Consider the following 17893-nt stretch of genomic DNA (forward strand, 5'->3'; position numbering starts at 1 on the left):
TGAAAATTTATTTCCAGCCAAACCATGTGTAATATCACAGACCACACTCTATCAATGGCTCTGAAAATAAAAATCCTCATTTGTGAACTATTTAGATTGCAGAAAGTACAGCCTACAAACCTTCAGCTGGTTAAGAAAATATTATAGCCCTGATCTAAACTTAAACCATCAGAATGGAATTGTTTGTCTTGCTTTTCTATAATGAACCTTTTTTTGATGTTAATCAATAACATGACTTTTTGATACTTTTACCTTCAGCTCTGTGAGATCTTGTCAATGAAATCATCACTCACTGTAGAAATGTCAGCATCTTACAGAATGCCCATGATGGAAAATAGTAACATAAAAGAACAAGGCATGAAAAGCAGAGAAGTGCAGAAAACAGTGACAACAGTTTTGATTAATTATTCTGTAATTAATCTGAACTGACTATAAAATCTGAATTTTTTCAAACATGTAGATCCTGTCAAACAGTAGCAGAGAGAAGCCCTAAAATTTTCAGCATCCATTTTGGAAGGTAACCACAGTCATATGAGTGATATGGGATTAGTCTATCCAACTCCACACTTGCATATAAGAACATAAGAAGTAAGAGCAGGAGTAGGCCATACGGCCCCTCGAGCCTGCTCCGCCATTCAATAAGATCATGGCTGATCATCGACCTCAACTTCACTTTCCCGCCCGATCTCCATATCCCTTCATTCCCCTTGAGTCCAAAAATCTATCTAACTCAGCCTTGAATATATTCAAAGACTGAGCATTCACAGCCCTCTGGGGCAGAGAATTCCAGAAATTCCTCCTCATCTCAGTCTTAAATGGCCTACCCCTTATCCTGAGACTATGTCCCCTAGCTGTAGACACTCCAGCCAGGGGAAACAACCTCTCAGCATCTACCCTGTCAATCCCCTTCAGAATCTTGTATGTTTCAATGAGATCTCCTCTCATTCTTCTAAACTCCAGAGAGTATAGGCCCATTCTATACAATCTCTCATCATAGGACAGCCCTCTCATCCCAGGAATTAATCTAGTGAACTTTCATTGCACCGCCTCCAAGGCAAGTATATCCTTCCTCAGATAAGGAGACCAGAACTATGCACAGTACTCCAGATGTGGTCTCACCAAGGCCCTGTACAATTGTAGCAAGACTTCCTTACCCCTATACTCCAACCCCCTTGCAATAAAGGCCAACATGCCATTTGCCTTCCTTATTGCTTGCTGTACCTGCATGCTAGCTTTCTGTGTTTCTTGCATGAGGACACCCAAATCTCTCTGAACATTTGAAAGTTTCTCACCATTTAAAAAAGTCTGTTTTTCTATTCTTCCTACCAAAGTGAATAACCTCACATTTCCCTACATTATATTCCATCTGCCACCTTACTGCCCACTCACTTAGTCTACCTATATCCCTTTGCAGACTCTTTGGGCAGGATTTTCATTGGGCCATGGAGGCGGGATTGGAGGCGTGTGGGGGGTTAAAATCCTGAAATCGGGGGGGGGGGGCATGAACCCGTCCCGCCCCCAACCCACCTCCATGCCAATTTCAAAGGAGGCGGGTACCCGCCCCGCACTGGGACCCGCCTCCCCGAGGCGGGAAGGGGATTAGTGCCAATTAGCTGCATGTTAACAGGTAGTTAACAAACAATTTTTAGCCAAATCCCTATTTTCATTCTTGGAGTGTGGGATTCCCGACGGCTCAAAACCACGCCAAGTTAGTGAGGCGGACCGTCGGGCTGAAGGGCTTGGAGGGGTCGAGAAGTCCGGTGTTCAGGTGAGTGATGGGTGCATGAGTGCAGAGGTAAGTGTGTTTGGTGTGTTTAAAGTGTTTAAAGAAGTTTTACTTACCTTTACAGCCTTCCTTCCTTCAGGTCTCGGGAGTCCCTCATCTCACCGGCACAGAAAGCAGAATGGCTGCGATCTGTCAAAAATTGCAGCATTCAGCTTTCTGTTCCGGAGAGATCTCGAAATCATCCTGAGAGGAAGGAATTAACTTGGAGTGCAGATTGCCAGTGTTTGACAGCTTCAAACAGCTGTGAAACGCTGATATTTCACTTGTCAAAAGGTCTTGACAGATTAAATATCAATCTGTGACGTCGCCTGTTGCCGGGTGGCCCTTAATTGGCCTGCTGAGCCCGCTGGGCAGGCTCAACAAGGTCAATCAAGTCAAAATCGCGTGGGTTGGCAACAACTCGATGGGGGCGGGACTACAATCCCGAAAGTTGTAGTCCCGCCTCCTAAATGAAAATCCAGCCCTTTGTGTTCTCCTCACAGCTTACTGTCCCACCTAGTTTTGTATCATCAGCAAGCCTGGATACATTACACTCAGTCCCTTCATCTAGGTCATTAATATAGATTGTAAATAGCTGAGAAACCAACACTGATCCTTGCGGCATCCCACTAGTTACAGCCTGCCAACCTGAAATAGATCCGTTTATCCTTATCTCTGTTTTCGATCCGTTAACCAGTCCTCGATCCCTGTTACTATATTACCCACAACTCCATGAGCCCTAATCTTGTGTAATAATCTTTTATGTGGCAGCTTATCGAATGCCTTTTGGAAATCCAAATATACTACATCTACTTGTTCTCTGTTATCTACCCTGCTAGTTACATCCTCAAAAAGCTCTAATAAGTTTGTCAAACACGATTTCCCTTTCATAAAACCATGTTGACTCTGCCTAATCATGTTATGATTTTCTAAGTGACTTGATACCACTTCCTTAACAATGGACTCCAGCATTTTCCCAACGACTGATGTCAGGCTAACTGGCCTGGAGTTCCATTTTTTTCTCTCCCTCCTTTCTTAAACAGCGGCGTTACATTTGTGACCTTCTAATCTGTTGGAACCTCTCCAGAATCTAGGGAATTTTGGAAGATCAAAACCAATGCATCCATTATCTCTTCAGCCACCTCTTTTAGAACCCTAGGATGTAGGCCGTCGGGTCCAGGGGATTTGTCGGCTTTTAGTCCCATTAGTTTCTCTAGTACTTTTTTTCTATTTATATTAATTATGTTAAGTTCCTCACCCTCTTAGACCCTTGTTTCCCCACCATTTTTGGAATGCTTTTTGTGTCTTCTACTGTGAAGACAGATTCAAAATATTTGTTTAATGTTTCTGCCATTTTCTTATTCCCCATAATAATTTCTTCTGTCTCAGCCTCTAAGGGTCCAACGTTTACTTTTGCTACTCTATTCCTTTTTACATACTTGTAGAAACTCTTACAATTTGCTTTTATATTTCTTGCTAGTTTTCTCTCGTATTCTATTTTTTCCTTTTTTATCAATTTTTTGGTCAACCTTTGCAGGTTCTCAGGCTTACTAATATTCTTTGCAACATTATAAGCTTCTTCTTTCAAAATAATGCTATCCTTAACTTCTTTAGTTAGCCATGGTTGGATCACTTTTCCCGTGGCGTTTTTGTTTCTCAATGGAATATATTTTTGTTGAGAATTATGAAATATTTCTTTAAATGCTAGCCACTGCTTATCTACTGCCATACCCTTTAATCTACTTTTCCAATCTACCTTAGCTAACTCGCCCCTCATACCTCTGTCATTGTCTTTATTTAAGTTTAAGACTCTAATTTTGGACTTAGGCAAATCACTCTCAAAATTAATGTAAATTTCTATCATATTATGATCACTCTACCCCGGAGGATCCTTTACTATGAGATTGCTAATTAATCCTGTCTCCTTACACAATACAAGCTCTAAAATAGCCTGTCCCCTAGTTGGTTCCATGACATATTGTTCTAGGAAACAGTCCCAAATGCATTCCATGAACTCGTCCTCCAGACTACCTTTGCCAATTTGATTTCTCCAGTCTATATGAAGATTAAAGTCCCCCAAGATTATTGCATTACCTTTGTTGCAAGCTCTTACTATTTCTTGATTAATATTCTGTCCAACGTTATAGCTAATTTTATGGGGCCTATATACTACTCCTACCAGTGTTTTCTGCCCCTTGTTATTCCTTATCTCCACCATATGTTATGTATATCCTTCACTTCCTCAGTTTTCTGTAATTTTACTGTTTTCATTCATGGACATTGTATAAGATAGTAGCATTTTGATGAAGGTGACAATTTTAATATACTTATTGTACTACACTAACCACAATATAGATACGTTAGTTTATAGTCCATGTTAGGTCATCAAGCTTTCACTATCACTTGTTCAGATATTTCCTTAAAAAACTTTGAACTCCAGTGTTCTTTCTATCTATGTATTTCAGCATGTATATGTGCATGCATTTTATGTATTAAAATGCCATCTTTTGGAAGTGTACAATATAAGAGGGGTTCTTCTATTGGGTTCTCTATTTGTCTGAAAGCCATAAACAACGTACATTATTTCAGAGCTCAACCTGGGGTGTATTTTCCTCTGTTTGCTAATGTTAATGAAAACCTTGTCAATATAATTATTTCCCCCACGTTATATGCACACTTTTTTGCTAACATTTGCTAGAGGACATTGTACACTCTTGTGTCATAAGTGCCTTATAAAAAGGCATACTGGAGAATATATATGAATTAATAGATATAGTACCCACTGTTATACTGTGACATTGGTATCTGTATAGTGTGATGCTCAGAGTTACACTGCTGGCTGCATTTCATACTCTGGCCAGTGAAAGAAGAGTGGGAAGCGTGTGTATGCATCCATAGAGCCATGCTCCCTAGAAAGCTACTTTTTAAAGTTTGAGACAGTGGGAGAGGAGGAAGAGCATTACTTCTCTTATCTTTAAAAATATTCCATACTAAGTTAAAAACAAGTTTCCAGGAAATCTAATAGACCATCTGGGCACTTTTAAACCAGTCTTAGTGCCATACCAGAGTTGCACTAAACCCACTGCAAAGTCAAAAGTGTTCTCATATTTCCCAGTTTCAGTGTGCTAGTGAATGAGATCACCTACCTGACTCATGAATTATACTGCTTGTTTTGCATATATGTGCATCAGAAACTATTTTGCATCAACATGGAAGTGTTATCATAACTGCAGCCGTAGCAACAGATTCACCAATATTTCTGCAAAATAGGTATGTCAAGCTGGTGACATTTAGAATGCTGAGTCCACTGCCCTGAAGCTGTCACCGTGTGACTTGCTGTGCTTACATCAGTCAGTGAAATAGAACAAATATAGAACATGAACAGTGAATACAAGTTACTGAGGAAAAGCCATACGTTAAATTTAAGGATTATTTAAAGCAAGCAACTCCAAAAAAGTAAAGTGATTTAGCACGTGCTGCTTTTGTCATACACGAATCACATCTTGCAGATTTGCTTGGCTTCTCTGACAATGTAGAGGGAACATCCATTAGTGCCTTGTGCACAGCACCCACATAATGAATAGGCAATGCTCATTCACGGCAATTATCTTGGGACTTTTGGAGCTTCCCCCTGCACAATCAGGACATTTACATATAGCATGTCATGTTGAGGTGACAAATTTTCGAGGACAGTATTACCATCTGTCACCAACTGAGCTCTGTGACACTCAGGGTCTCACCAAATAAGCTCAGGCCCCATGCACGATAAAAGCACTGTAATTTCTGACCGTTTAAATTCCTACCTGTGTTCACCCTGCATTGAGTGAAGCGTAGTTCACTTGTAAAAAAAAATGAGCAGCTAGCTTTATACTAAAACAGGCTAATGCACTGCACAGAAATGCAACCCTGGGCACCTCTGGGGTTCTTAAAACTACTCAAGATGGAGGATATCAACGTTTGTTATCTTGTACACAATGTATGGGGGAAACAAGGGAAGCAGGGGTAAGTATATGTAGCATCTGGTGGTCAAAACCAGAGAAGGGATATAGTAAAAATATAGCAAAATAACAGCAGATGCTCAAAAATGAATCTGAACATGTCAGCGCAATCAGATTAATGCTGGATAAGAATAAGTACCGTGCCTTCTGCGAAAAATTCTGCTGTGCCAATCTTTTTAAACCTGGGTTTCCTGCATAGATGTAAAGTGCTTGTACCCACGTATTAAAATAATCAGAATATACAAAACTTTTCATTCCATTTCAAGCTATCCCTTTTATATTTTAGTTTATAGTATTCTTTTTCAAATTTACTTGCAGAACTGATTAAAAGCACCAAGCCCAAGTTTAAAGGAAACTGCTGTAGGGCAGTTGTTTATCTACAAAGTCTAAAAACAATTCTATTCAGAAATGGATACAGCAGTTTCAGCACATAACACTAGCTGAACTTTACTAACAAAGAATCACATAATGATCCCTGCATTTGGCTCACAGCCTGCAAATGTTACTCTGGTATCTTGCATAATAATAAGGGATCAATTTGCAAGGAAGGTTTTATTAATAAAATGTAACTCTAGAACATGTTGGCAGCATTTCTGATTCCCTCTACAAACAGGATATTATAGTTTTCCATTTTACCTAACACTTACAAGCAGTGCAAGTACATTCTCTGTGTTCTCTTCATTCAAATTTTTTTTTAAGTTAAGCATTTTGGTTATGTCTGTCAAACATAGGTCTGAAAATATGCACTGTTCCACCTTTTCCTCACTCCTGTGTTCCTGTACCATCATTACTAAGGCAGTTTGCAGCACCTTACTGGAAATCCTGGAGTCATACTGTAGCTAACGTCCTTCCACAGATTTAACACAGGCTGGAGTAAAGCATCCATGTTATGTCTGAGTCAGCCTGCTTGTGCTGGAACTGTGAGTCAAAAGACTGCTCCAATCCACGTCTAAAAGCTTGGACTAACATTAGATTTCATATGATTTATAAAATAAAAATAGAAAGATATATATTACAAAGCTGTATTTCTGGAAGGATTAAGAATTATTAACCATTACCTTTTTAAAAAAAATATACGTTTTTGAACATGACGACGAAAGGGGAAAATTTTCAGCACTGAGAAAGCAGATTAGGATTGCAGCTCCGCCCAAAATGTATAGAATTCCCAGTGAGAGATCACTGGGGAAATAGCACCTCTCTTCTGTCCCATAAAATGAATGGCTGAAAATCAGAGTCCTCATTCGCAGCATCCTCCAAGGGAGCTCAGGGTCTTGTTTAATATGCAATATCAGCTAGCACTAAAATAGTGAAATTGGAGGAGAATGCCCACAAAAAGACTTTAAATCCAGAGTAGACCGCGTCAATATACTTAAAAGGCTGTGCAAATGCAAAAGTTACAAATGCTCAGCAATATTTCGAATTCCTTCAATAAAACATGAAAGCTACCCCTTCCTTCGCTTTCTTGTTGGTGGTCGGAGCCCATCCCCCAGATATTTGGCACAGCCCCAGCAGATTAATGCTGTGCAGCCTGAACGCGTGGCCGGAGAGAAATTAATCAAAAATCAACAGCCCACAGGATTAATTTAGTAGGTAAATTCCTGTCATCACATAATCATCAGCAATGTAATATTTGACTTTCATCAAATCAGTTTCAGCCAAAGCAGCCAGGGATAATAACGGAACTGAGAAACAGCTGTTGTCCACCTCCCCCCATGGGCTTGGAGGAGGCGCCAAGTCTCCCAGTGTTAACGTGACCCGCTGCAGCAAACATTTCAAATGCAAACGCGAGAGGGCTTTTTTTCCTCCAGCATTATTATTCCCCTTTTACACGAGCAACACCGCGTCACTTCCATAGCGCAGAAGCGCTAGTGACATAGAGCGACCATCTCGTTTAACTTCAAACAACTTTTATTTTGCACAAAAGACCAACCCCCCCATTTGATATTCGAAGGTGTTTCCTGCACAGTAACGGGTAAGATTTCCTCCCCATTATCCTCCTGAAAATGATCGCAGCCATAGGAAACAACGAAACAAGACAGAGCAACCCCAAATGCAAAGCATTTGATATTCAGTGGCTGATAACTGCCCAAGTACTTCATTTGCTGCTTTCAAAACCTGCACCCTTTGTATCCGGTAAAACTTAGGCTGGCTATTCAATAAACGTTATTATTTACGGTAGATGCAGACGGTTGCAATACCAAAAATTAGTCTAATCTTGTTTCGATTTTACTGCATGAATGCATCTGTCCCCTTCTCTCTAAAAATTCCTATGTATAAATTCAGTATGAATATTTTATAGGGAACTTTTAAGGTTAAATGCAATCAAACGATTTTTCTTATTTATCTTTGTGTCAATTCAGACTTTCGCCTCATAACCTCTCACTCCTGTCGGCTGTTTTACAGAGACTAACAACAGTTTGAATAATGCTGACAAGCTTGTTTACAGTCTTCAGCACTGTTTAGTCTGAATTTATCAGACGTTCTTAGATAAAGAGGATGAGGACTATGGTTCTGTGGGCAGATCACGACTGTCAACAACATCGCCCAACATCTTACATCCTTGGCATTATATAACCTGATAATGCATATGTGTTTCTACTTTAGATATATATTTAAAACTATACACTAATTGTACTATATTGTGGAAGGAGCAACTAACATCCTAATTTTAATTTGTTGAATTTCTACACACATTTTTAAAAAGCTCACAAGAATAGTCACATTTACTTTGAAATTAAAAATATTACTCCTTTAAATTGCCTTGTTTGACTTGAAACAAGAATTCTAGCCTTGCCACGCTATTTTGACTATAGAGTAAAACTACTCCAAAGGGCCATAATACAGAGCTGTATTGCAGTGCTCCTTTTGGTTGTTTTGCTAAAATGCATTGTACAATCACTCAAATCAAATGTGACCAGCACACTGTTCCATTGCATATACCTTGCTCCCTTCACAAGGTTCTATGTGACCAGCACACTGTTCCATTGCATATACCTTGCTCCCTTCACAAGGTTCTATGTGACCAGCACACTGTTCCATTGCATATACCTTGCTCCCTTCACAAGGTTCTATGCATTTGTTAATGTAATTATATTACCATGGAGTAATTATTCAGGGCCCCAAGGAGAACAGTGAATAGACAGCATCAGAGTAGTGCATTCATTAAAGCTATTGTCATCCTTGAAGATTAAATTTATAATCTCAGGTCTATGGAAGGCCCGAGGTATACAAACATAGATGTTGTATATTTGTACTTGATCTTTTTTTGTTATGGTATGAAAAGGAAATTCAAAATTAGCAGCACAGTTGGAGTGGATGGTCCAGGTTTAATGTGAAACACTGCTTTACATTAGCAACTCCTCCCATGCATTTACTTGTAATATGTCAGACAGGGAGCACTTCTTCTCAAATCCCAGGGCCTACCAGGTTTAGTTTAAATTAAATTTTGCAGAATATCTAAGTCTATTACAGGAAATTAGGAAGCACTAACATCTCAGCATGGCTATCACTCACTTTTATTGAGTCTTTTTGACTGGTCTTTCTTAGCTTCATGTGCACCTGTCGATAAACTGCAATTCATTGTTAAGAGTTGTGTTGACAAATTGGTGCACATTAACGCTCACAGTAGCTGCCCAAGGCAGCAGCACTGGAGGGGATCAGTGCAGCTTCTTCTCTCTTCCTCTCTCTTTTAAACACAATGCAGTCAAAGAGATACATCACAAAGCAGGTCATATAGAGGCTCGAACATTACCAGAAACATGACTACATCATTTTCTAAAAAGAAGTGGGAGGGAATCAGACATTTATTTTGCCATTCTGTTGAGAATCAGCTGCTCTTCTTCAACCAGATTTATAGAATCATTAACCCTTTCGAAGAATGTTTGAGAACATAGAAGAATCCTCATATTCAGTAGATTAAGAGGGACAACATACTCATAAGATGCGTGCATAACAAGAATATTTCTGGCTGTACTTACTAAGCTTAAGCAAAGTAGAAATATGCTTATACAGCATTAATGTGTTGAATCAGTGAGATTTACAAATGGCATGTGTGTATTTGGCAGCATTAGAAAGTGGTGGACAGCCCAGTATCTGGTATTCATCAAGCTAACATTGCATGCTGGACAGCTAAACTAACCTGCACGGAGCTATTCAACTAGCGAGGTAGTGGGGAAGGAAACTAACAGGATTGGTACCATCTTGCAAAAGTACTTCTCTGTTGGCTGATGTTGTCTGTGTCTCAGTCTGTCCTGCTGTCCTTTCTGATCGAAAAGGGAGGTGTGCAGTGATGGATCTAGAAGAGAAGGAAAAAGGAAATTACAAATCGGTCTACGGGTCTTCTCTTTTTAGTACTTAGAAAATGTGAACGTTTTGGATCTTGCTATAAAATTTAATTTAAATAAACACATATTTACACAAATGTACGGGCATTCAGTGCTTTATTATATATAAGAGGTAGAACTCTACAGTGGCTTCAGTTATGCCAGGGTCACAGAAATGGGAAAATCAATAAAAGCAGACTTTCTATGATAGCCCCACCTGTATACCCCATTGCACCTCCCCCTTCCCCTGCATTGAAATATTGTACATGTTTTCTGATTTGCCATTTATTTCCTAGTTTTGTTTTCCTACCATCACTTTTTATTTTGCTTTTGACTGCATCCATTAACTTCTGGTTTTGATTTATTATTTTTCATTACAATCTTTCCATCCGATTTAAGGCAAATGAGCTACAAATAGTGGCGCAGAAGGATTAGGCCTTGAACCTCCTAAACATAATGGAGGTCTGAACTGAAGGTTCTGGATAATTTCCACATAGATGTTTGATTTCTCTTATATATATTTTCCGCGAATGGTGCTTAATGTTATCAAGTCAATTTTCAGAAATACTCAAAAATTTCTGTAGCTAACTTTTCTGAATAGAATCTAAATTTCTAGTACTTTGATGCAGAAGCATCACTGCAGCCCTTAAATGGTTAGAAGGGCCCATTGTTGAGCAGAACCAGGACAAAGACTTGCAAAGGAATACAGAAGCAGCTGGTTCAATTTAAAGGAATAGAGGTTATTTAATTTTCTTCAGACATATATACAGCTGGCAGAGCAGCACTGACCAAATCCTTTGAAAAAAAAATCAGCTTAATAAACATGCAGAAAATGACACAAATGAGGTGCAAAAGTGTGCCGGGTTATTCTAATGACTGGATTAACAGCGGGTAGATTAACGGGCTGTCTTTGTAGGAGCTGGTGTCCAATTTTTTTCACCCAGTGGTTCAAAAAAGTATTAGATTCTTTTGTAACCTCAGATGATATTTTATCTCCGTTATGGGAAATGCATACCTGTTTTTGTGATCAAATATTTGTAACCAGTTTTAGTTATTGATCACATTGGAATGTAATAATACTTTTGTTAACTAGTGCACTCCCACTAGTTAAATAATGGATTCTGCCGTCATCTTCTACATGTCTCTAAACACAGCAATGTTTTTTAAACTGGGGGGAGGGGTGGGGTCCAATAAGAATGATTGCAACACACGTTAGTAGTCTGTGCAACTTTCATTGGAAGTAAGAGCCATAAACTTTCTCAACATGGAATTTAAATGCAAAGGTTTCTTATTTTTAGATTCTAATGATGATGCTATTTGTCTTCTTAAAGTTACCATGCCTCATACAATGAAAAACAATGAAAATGCATCCAAACCTGCTCACTGAAAACTTGATGATGTCATGAATTACAGTAGTCTGCATTCAAGTATATGTAAATAAACATCAATACAATAAGTGTTTATTCAATTCCTGTTTTAATTTTAAAAAGAGGCATCAGGTTCAATGTTACCTTCTTTAAGGAGACACCATTGTCGTTGTCTGTTGATATATAAAAAAAATTCAATTACTATATTCATGTTTAACTTTATACTGTCATATATATGACAGCCTTAATATATCAGGAAAGGTAAATGATAAATATATTCTAGATACAGACTTTTTTTTGGAGCAGTGTGTTCCTCTTGGATTAACGTGAGATGTGAAACTCCAGCAGCCATTCACATTTGTCACAATCCTTGACAAAATGTGCACAGTTTGCAGTTTCTAAAACCAGAGAAAATGTTCTCAATAATATCCTTCTGATAATAACATGCATTTTGCATGGCTCCTCCACGACAGCAGTACAGAGTGGGTTCACTGTACGACACTGGAAATCTCCTGCAATTAGCTTTGTTTCGTGAGCAGTATGTTGGATAATTTCTGTATTTCATTAGTATATTGTACATAGTGATCTAAATTTCAGATATAGTATGTGTTACTGTTTTTCATTAGTTTTGTACTTAAACACTCAAATCTACCTTCCAATAAATGTATAGCATTCACAGGGCCAATTGCAGTGGTTCCAAACCTGATAGACAATTAGAATTGCAATATGCTTTGTGTACAATCAAGTGTTATACCACTTGTCCTGGCATAATGCCCATAAAATATTTTTCCCATGTCAGCAACGTAATGTCATAATTGAGAATAAATGGCACCATGAAGAATAGATTTTCCATAATGGCGTCACTAGAGTCAGTCCACAATCTATGCATCAATTTAGTTCCCATTTAAAATTTAAATGTACATCTAACTTATTATTCTTCATTTGAATTATTTAATTGAAATATGGTATAAAGAGAACGCATGTTCGATAGCCCACTTGTGATGTTGACCATAACTTGCTATTCATGAGTTAGCAGATCAACCTGCTGATGATATATATCTCACAGCTCTTCATCACGTGACCTTCATAATCCTTTAGACAAAAAGATAACAAATAAAATTATAAAGAATTTATTCAAGGTCATATTTTAGTGTCTCAATGCAAAGTTGCACTAAATTAGTTATTTTGTACTGCTTCATTAAGCTTTACTTTATAAATCATCTGTTTAGTACAAATGTATCAATCCATTTACACCACTGTTCATTCCTGAAACTATTTAAACCAACATTGACTATCACATCACAAACTGTGTAATAAAATAATGAAATTAATCCTAAGCCATTTTTCATCATTCTGTATCTAAATTCTATTTTGTTTTGAGTGTTTGTGGTTATCTATAAACAAATAGTCTTTACCCATGTCCTACGGCCTTAAATAAGTAGAGTTCATCTCTGGACAAATCTCTTAAAACACCTGACTTTCTTGTCACACATGTTTCTTATCAGATAATTTCTCATCAGCTAATCAATAATGCAACAGCAAATTGCATTTAAATAAACATTAGCAACCATGTTAATGAACAAAACCCATCTGCAATTTGTCAAAGTCAGGAGCTCTGAACTCATTTGCTGTTCATTAGAATACAGCAGGATGGGCCTTTGATAGGATTTATCTATATTATAATTTGCATTTAAAAACAAAAAATAATGCCACAGATCTACTCCAAAGATGTGCTTGAACTGTGTTTTTTAAATCAAATTATATATCACATGTACTGCATTCTTTCCTGCTAACAATTCAAGGAAAAGGACATAATTTGGTGGATAGAAGCAATCTTGCGAATGCACAATGCAGCAATAGTAGTGTCAGAGTTTAAAATTGCGTTAAATTCAAACTGCCTATATGGGAATAGAAGGAAAGTATAAACCATGATCTCAATTGGCTGCTGGGTAAAAAGGCCCACATTGTGCTCTTTATAAGATCTGCTGGAAATTTGGTTAAATGATTTGGTCGCATTACGTTACATAGCATTTCTTACTGTGATTTTTTTTGAGGGTCCGACACTTCAGAGTTATCCAAGTACATAGTGACTTTATTATTTAAACCTTTTGGCTTTTTTGGTTTCTTAACAATAATGTAACCATATCAGCTGCTTTTGTGTACTCTTTTTTGTTTAAAAAAAACCTTTTTGCAAAATCCTTGTGGGAATAAAAAGGATCCAATCTATGTGTAGTTCTTCATTAATTTTATCCAGTAACACGCAATAACGAAATACTGCCTCTTTATTGTTGGGGAAAGGATCGATTGCCTACTGGTCGCGATCAAGGAAGGACATTGAATGCAAATGGATTCAGTCAGTTCCACTGAAACATCGTCATACGAGGACAGCCATATAATCAGGGTCAGCTTTCATACCAGCATGACAGAAGAGAATGTAGAAGTGAAGTGTTTTTGTTGAAAGCGTGATTTCTGAATCTGGCCATAAACTCTGTTTCATCAGGCAGCTGTATTATCCATTTTAGGATTTCTTGCCTGGGTCTATGAGTGGTACAATTAATCAATCTTTATGTAAAAAATGTAAATTGAATTTGTTTTGAAAAATCATATTTTTGAAACAACTATTTTGCATTTTGTTTTCAGCAGTTTATTTTAATACTATTAAAAAGAAGAATGGAGGGCAAATCAAGCTTTAAGTAAAGAGCCTCAAAATTGTATTTGTCAATTTGAGTATTGTATTCATTTCAGAGGAACTCACATCCAAATATTAACAAGAGTTCCCCACCAATATTACAATGTATTTTTAACTGAAACAGAAATAGTTCAAAAGTAAATGTAATTACTTTTAGAAATGGTCACTAACATTTTTGGTAATTATGCTACAGTCAGTTGCTCAATGATTTATATGCTTTGAAACATAATTATTAAGGTATTTCATATTCCCTCACTGTTACTCATTATCACCTTAGTGTATGAGTACAATTGTTATATTAGGACTCCAAAAATTACCAAAGAGTTGTCAGAATAAGGGCATAGTTCAAATAATCATTGATGATGGCTGGAATAAGTAATTAAATGAGCGAGGAAAAAGAGAGTGTAGATGTGATTCAGAAATCAGTCCCTGCTGTAATTGGGTGAAAAGTCTAATGATAACACGCACCCCACCAGTCATGCAGGACACAACCTGCTTGCATGTAACTGAGATGGAAATATGAAACTGAGCCAAAAAAAGTATTCACTTAACAAGAATTGACAGCTAGACATATTTGTTAATGGGTACAGATAGACTTTAAAAAAATCTCACTTATTAAGTGAGCAGCAATATAGACTTAATAGAGGCAATGCAAAAAAAAAATGTAATACTGGAAAGTAAAGCAAACTGAGGAAATAATTCAAACTGCACCGAAGCTAACCATGGTGATGATCCTAATTACCATAAAACATACATAATCATATGTTATGTTCATTATATTTCATTTACTTTCAATGAACTGAGTTAAATTATGTTGTTCTGTGGGCAATGTGACACATTAATTTCTTTGATTAACAATTGTCTATCAAATGATTTAAGCACTTGCAGCATAAAAAATCCCTCAAAAACCTGAAGGATTAATAGGACAATATGGTGTCAAAAGTACAGTAATAATAATTAATTGAATCAATACCAGTGGTGTTCAGGATGTTTTTCTGGTTTGCATTTATATAATCAATATAGGATATGAATGTAATTCCACAAAATCAATGTAAACGGAGAAAGCAAATGATCACATAACACCTCAGTTTCCATTTTACTGTATTCTAATTTATACAATACGATGTTTACACATACAAATCACATTGATTTATTTCCTTACAGTAATAGATCCTGATTCTTTACTGTATTTAAGTACATCAGAAGACTCCCCACATTATTTTACCAGTATGAAAATGACCCTTGTCAATGTGGAGCATAGCTATATAATTGTGTCTAATGTATGTAAACACTTAGGCTGCGATTTTGCCAGCGGAGGCGGGTTGGAGTCGGGTTGAGTGGTCGGTGGCTTCCGGTCCCGCTGCCGGCTTCAGCCGCTCCCAAATCAGGACTTTAATTTAACTGGGCTTATTAAGCCCGACGTGCGCGCTACCCGGCTCAATCAGTGGGTCCGGGTGTGCTGCTCGCCCCTGCTGACGTCTTCCATTCAGGAGCTTTTAAGAGGCCCATGTAGCTTTTGCATTTCATTTGGTTTATGCTACTCCTGAAAACGGGTCCTGTAAAAATGACTGCTGCAAGATCGAAGGCTGCTTCTAGATTTGATGCGTACCATGGCTGCAGTGTGTACCATCTACAAGATGCACTGCAGCAACTCGCCAAGGCTTCTTCTGCAGCACCTCCCAAACCTGCGACCTCTACCGCCTTGAAGGACAAGGGCAACAGACACCTGGGAACACCACCACCTCCAAGTTCCCCTCCAAGTCACACACCATCCTGACTTGGAAGTATATCGGCGATCCTTCATCGTCGCTGGGTCAAAATCCTGGAACTCCCTACCTAACAGCACTGTGGGAGTACCTTCACAACACGGACTGCAGCGGTTCAAGAAGGCGGCTCACCACCACCTTCTGAAGGGCAATTAGGGATGGGCAATAAATGCTGGCCTTGCCAGTGACGCCAACATCCCATGAAAACAAATTAAAAACAAACTCCTTCCATTCTCTTGTGGAGGGAGTAAGAGGGCGCAGGGATATTCTGTTCCCTCTCGATGGCCGGAGGAAGCCTCCTCAGCAGACAAAGGCCGCCTGGCTGCAAATTGCTGAGGAGGTAAGTGCTAGGTCGTTTTGTTCACCCACCTGAGTGCAGAGCCAAAAAAGGTTCAATGATCTGCTACATTCAGCAAAAGTGAGTATAACATCACACTTACCTTCTATCTGCCTCCCATCTGTTCTCATCACCAGCACTCAGCATTGTCAACCTACTCCTCCACATCCTAACTTACCCTTACTTCCCTTGCACCCTTACCTATCCCTCTCTATGTACAGAATCAATTCACCATCCTACTATGCACCGCTCACATTTGTTCTCACTGTTATGCAATGACAACAACTAACAAGGCACGGGGAAGCACTTTGGTTTTGGCACCTCACTCCATCTTTGTCTCCCTCTAAGCTTCTATGTTATGGAATCTTTACACTCATTCCATCAATCTCGCTGAAACTCTACTTGTGTCCCTCATTACAGGAAAAGAGAGCCCACAATAAGAGGGAGAGAGTGAGGACAGGAGGAGGCCCACCATCACTCGCAACTTTAACAAATGCTGAGGGGGCTGCTCTCGACACAGTCAGAGGTACAGAGGAGTTGGAAGTGAGGGATGGAGAGACGGGCATAGTCAAGTAAGCTGGTGACAGAATAGCTTTGCAACCCTCTCATTAAGATTTCATGAGTGACTGAAATGGCATCTGATGTTCATACAGATTGAGTTCTGATTATCTGCACAATAGGATGTTTCTGCTACCTAAATATCACATGTCTAACTCATGCCTTTACTCCCCCACAGGGCCATCGAGAGTCCCCCTCCCCACTGTCCAGGAGGAAGAGCCGGATGACTCCTCAGAGGAACCTGGAGCCTCTGAGGGAGCAGCGTCACCAGAAATCAGCGCATCCAGCACCAGCGCAGATACGCACACCTCGGTGGGTCCTTCGCGACATAGAGTAGTGTTGTCACCTGGTGTATCACAGCTCACAAGTGAGCATCAGCAGATGGTGCAGACAGTGACAGCAGTGGAGAGTCCTCGTCGGAGGTCGCAGGACGCTCCTAGCTCTGCTCAGCTGCATGTCGATGCTGTGCCTCTGGGGCCATCCAGAAAGAGAGCGGAGCTGGAACTCCAGGAACAAGTGCAAGAGTCTCTGACAGTGTTTGCATCCATGGTAACTGTGAGTGTGCAGGGAATGGAGAAGTCCATCTCAAACATGAGCAATGTAGTGGTGCACTCAATAGCTAATGTAGGTGCCGCCGTGAAAAGGATGGCAACCTCTATGGAGGACATAAATTGCCAGAGTCAAATGAGCATGGTGACTCTTCTAAATAGATGGTCAGATATGGAGGATAGATGGGCATCTATTGAGGAGAGGAACCAGAGGTACATGGACGTCCCCATTATGAGGACTGTAAGTACAGAGACGGGTCCTCATGGCCCCATTGATGTGCAGCAAGGTGCTCTCCAGCCACTTGCTAGCAGTGAAGTGCGGGTGACCCATGAGAGGGATGTTGGTGGTCGTAAGCAAGGAAGTGTGGGCTCCTCTCCAAGCGCTCACACTACCATGCCACTGCAGAGCCCCAGATTCCTCACCCAACTGGGATGGCCATTTCAGCCTTTGCACAGCCGCAGGAAGAGCAGACTGTTGCGGAGCCCTCCTAGGCTCGCAAACCCAGAGGACGCCCACCAAAGGCGTCAAAGCAGGCGCAGCAT

General features: G+C 39.4%; 1 long non-coding RNA gene across 2 annotated transcripts in view; it reads right to left on the reverse strand.

Annotated features, from left to right (window-relative positions):
- LOC147114926 (uncharacterized) overlaps positions 1-16703 on the reverse strand; it is a 29776-nt gene extending 13073 nt beyond the window's left edge. Inside the window, exons 1-3 of one of the 2 annotated variants that reach the window (XR_015079011.1) lie at positions 11744-16703; positions 11597-11625; positions 6822-10057 (exon numbers count right to left, since the gene is read on the reverse strand). This is a non-coding gene — a long non-coding RNA (uncharacterized LOC147114926). The remainder of the gene's footprint in view (positions 1-6821; positions 10058-11596; positions 11626-11743) is intronic. The other variant, XR_015079010.1, reaches the window with a different exon arrangement.
- Between the last annotated feature and the right edge of the window lie 1190 nt (positions 16704-17893).

The sequence above is a fragment of the Somniosus microcephalus genome, chromosome 7 (assembly GCF_052327205.1).
Source record: "Somniosus microcephalus isolate GS21.2 chromosome 7, FLI_Smic_1.0, whole genome shotgun sequence".
Lineage (NCBI taxonomy): Eukaryota > Metazoa > Chordata > Chondrichthyes > Squaliformes > Somniosidae > Somniosus > Somniosus microcephalus.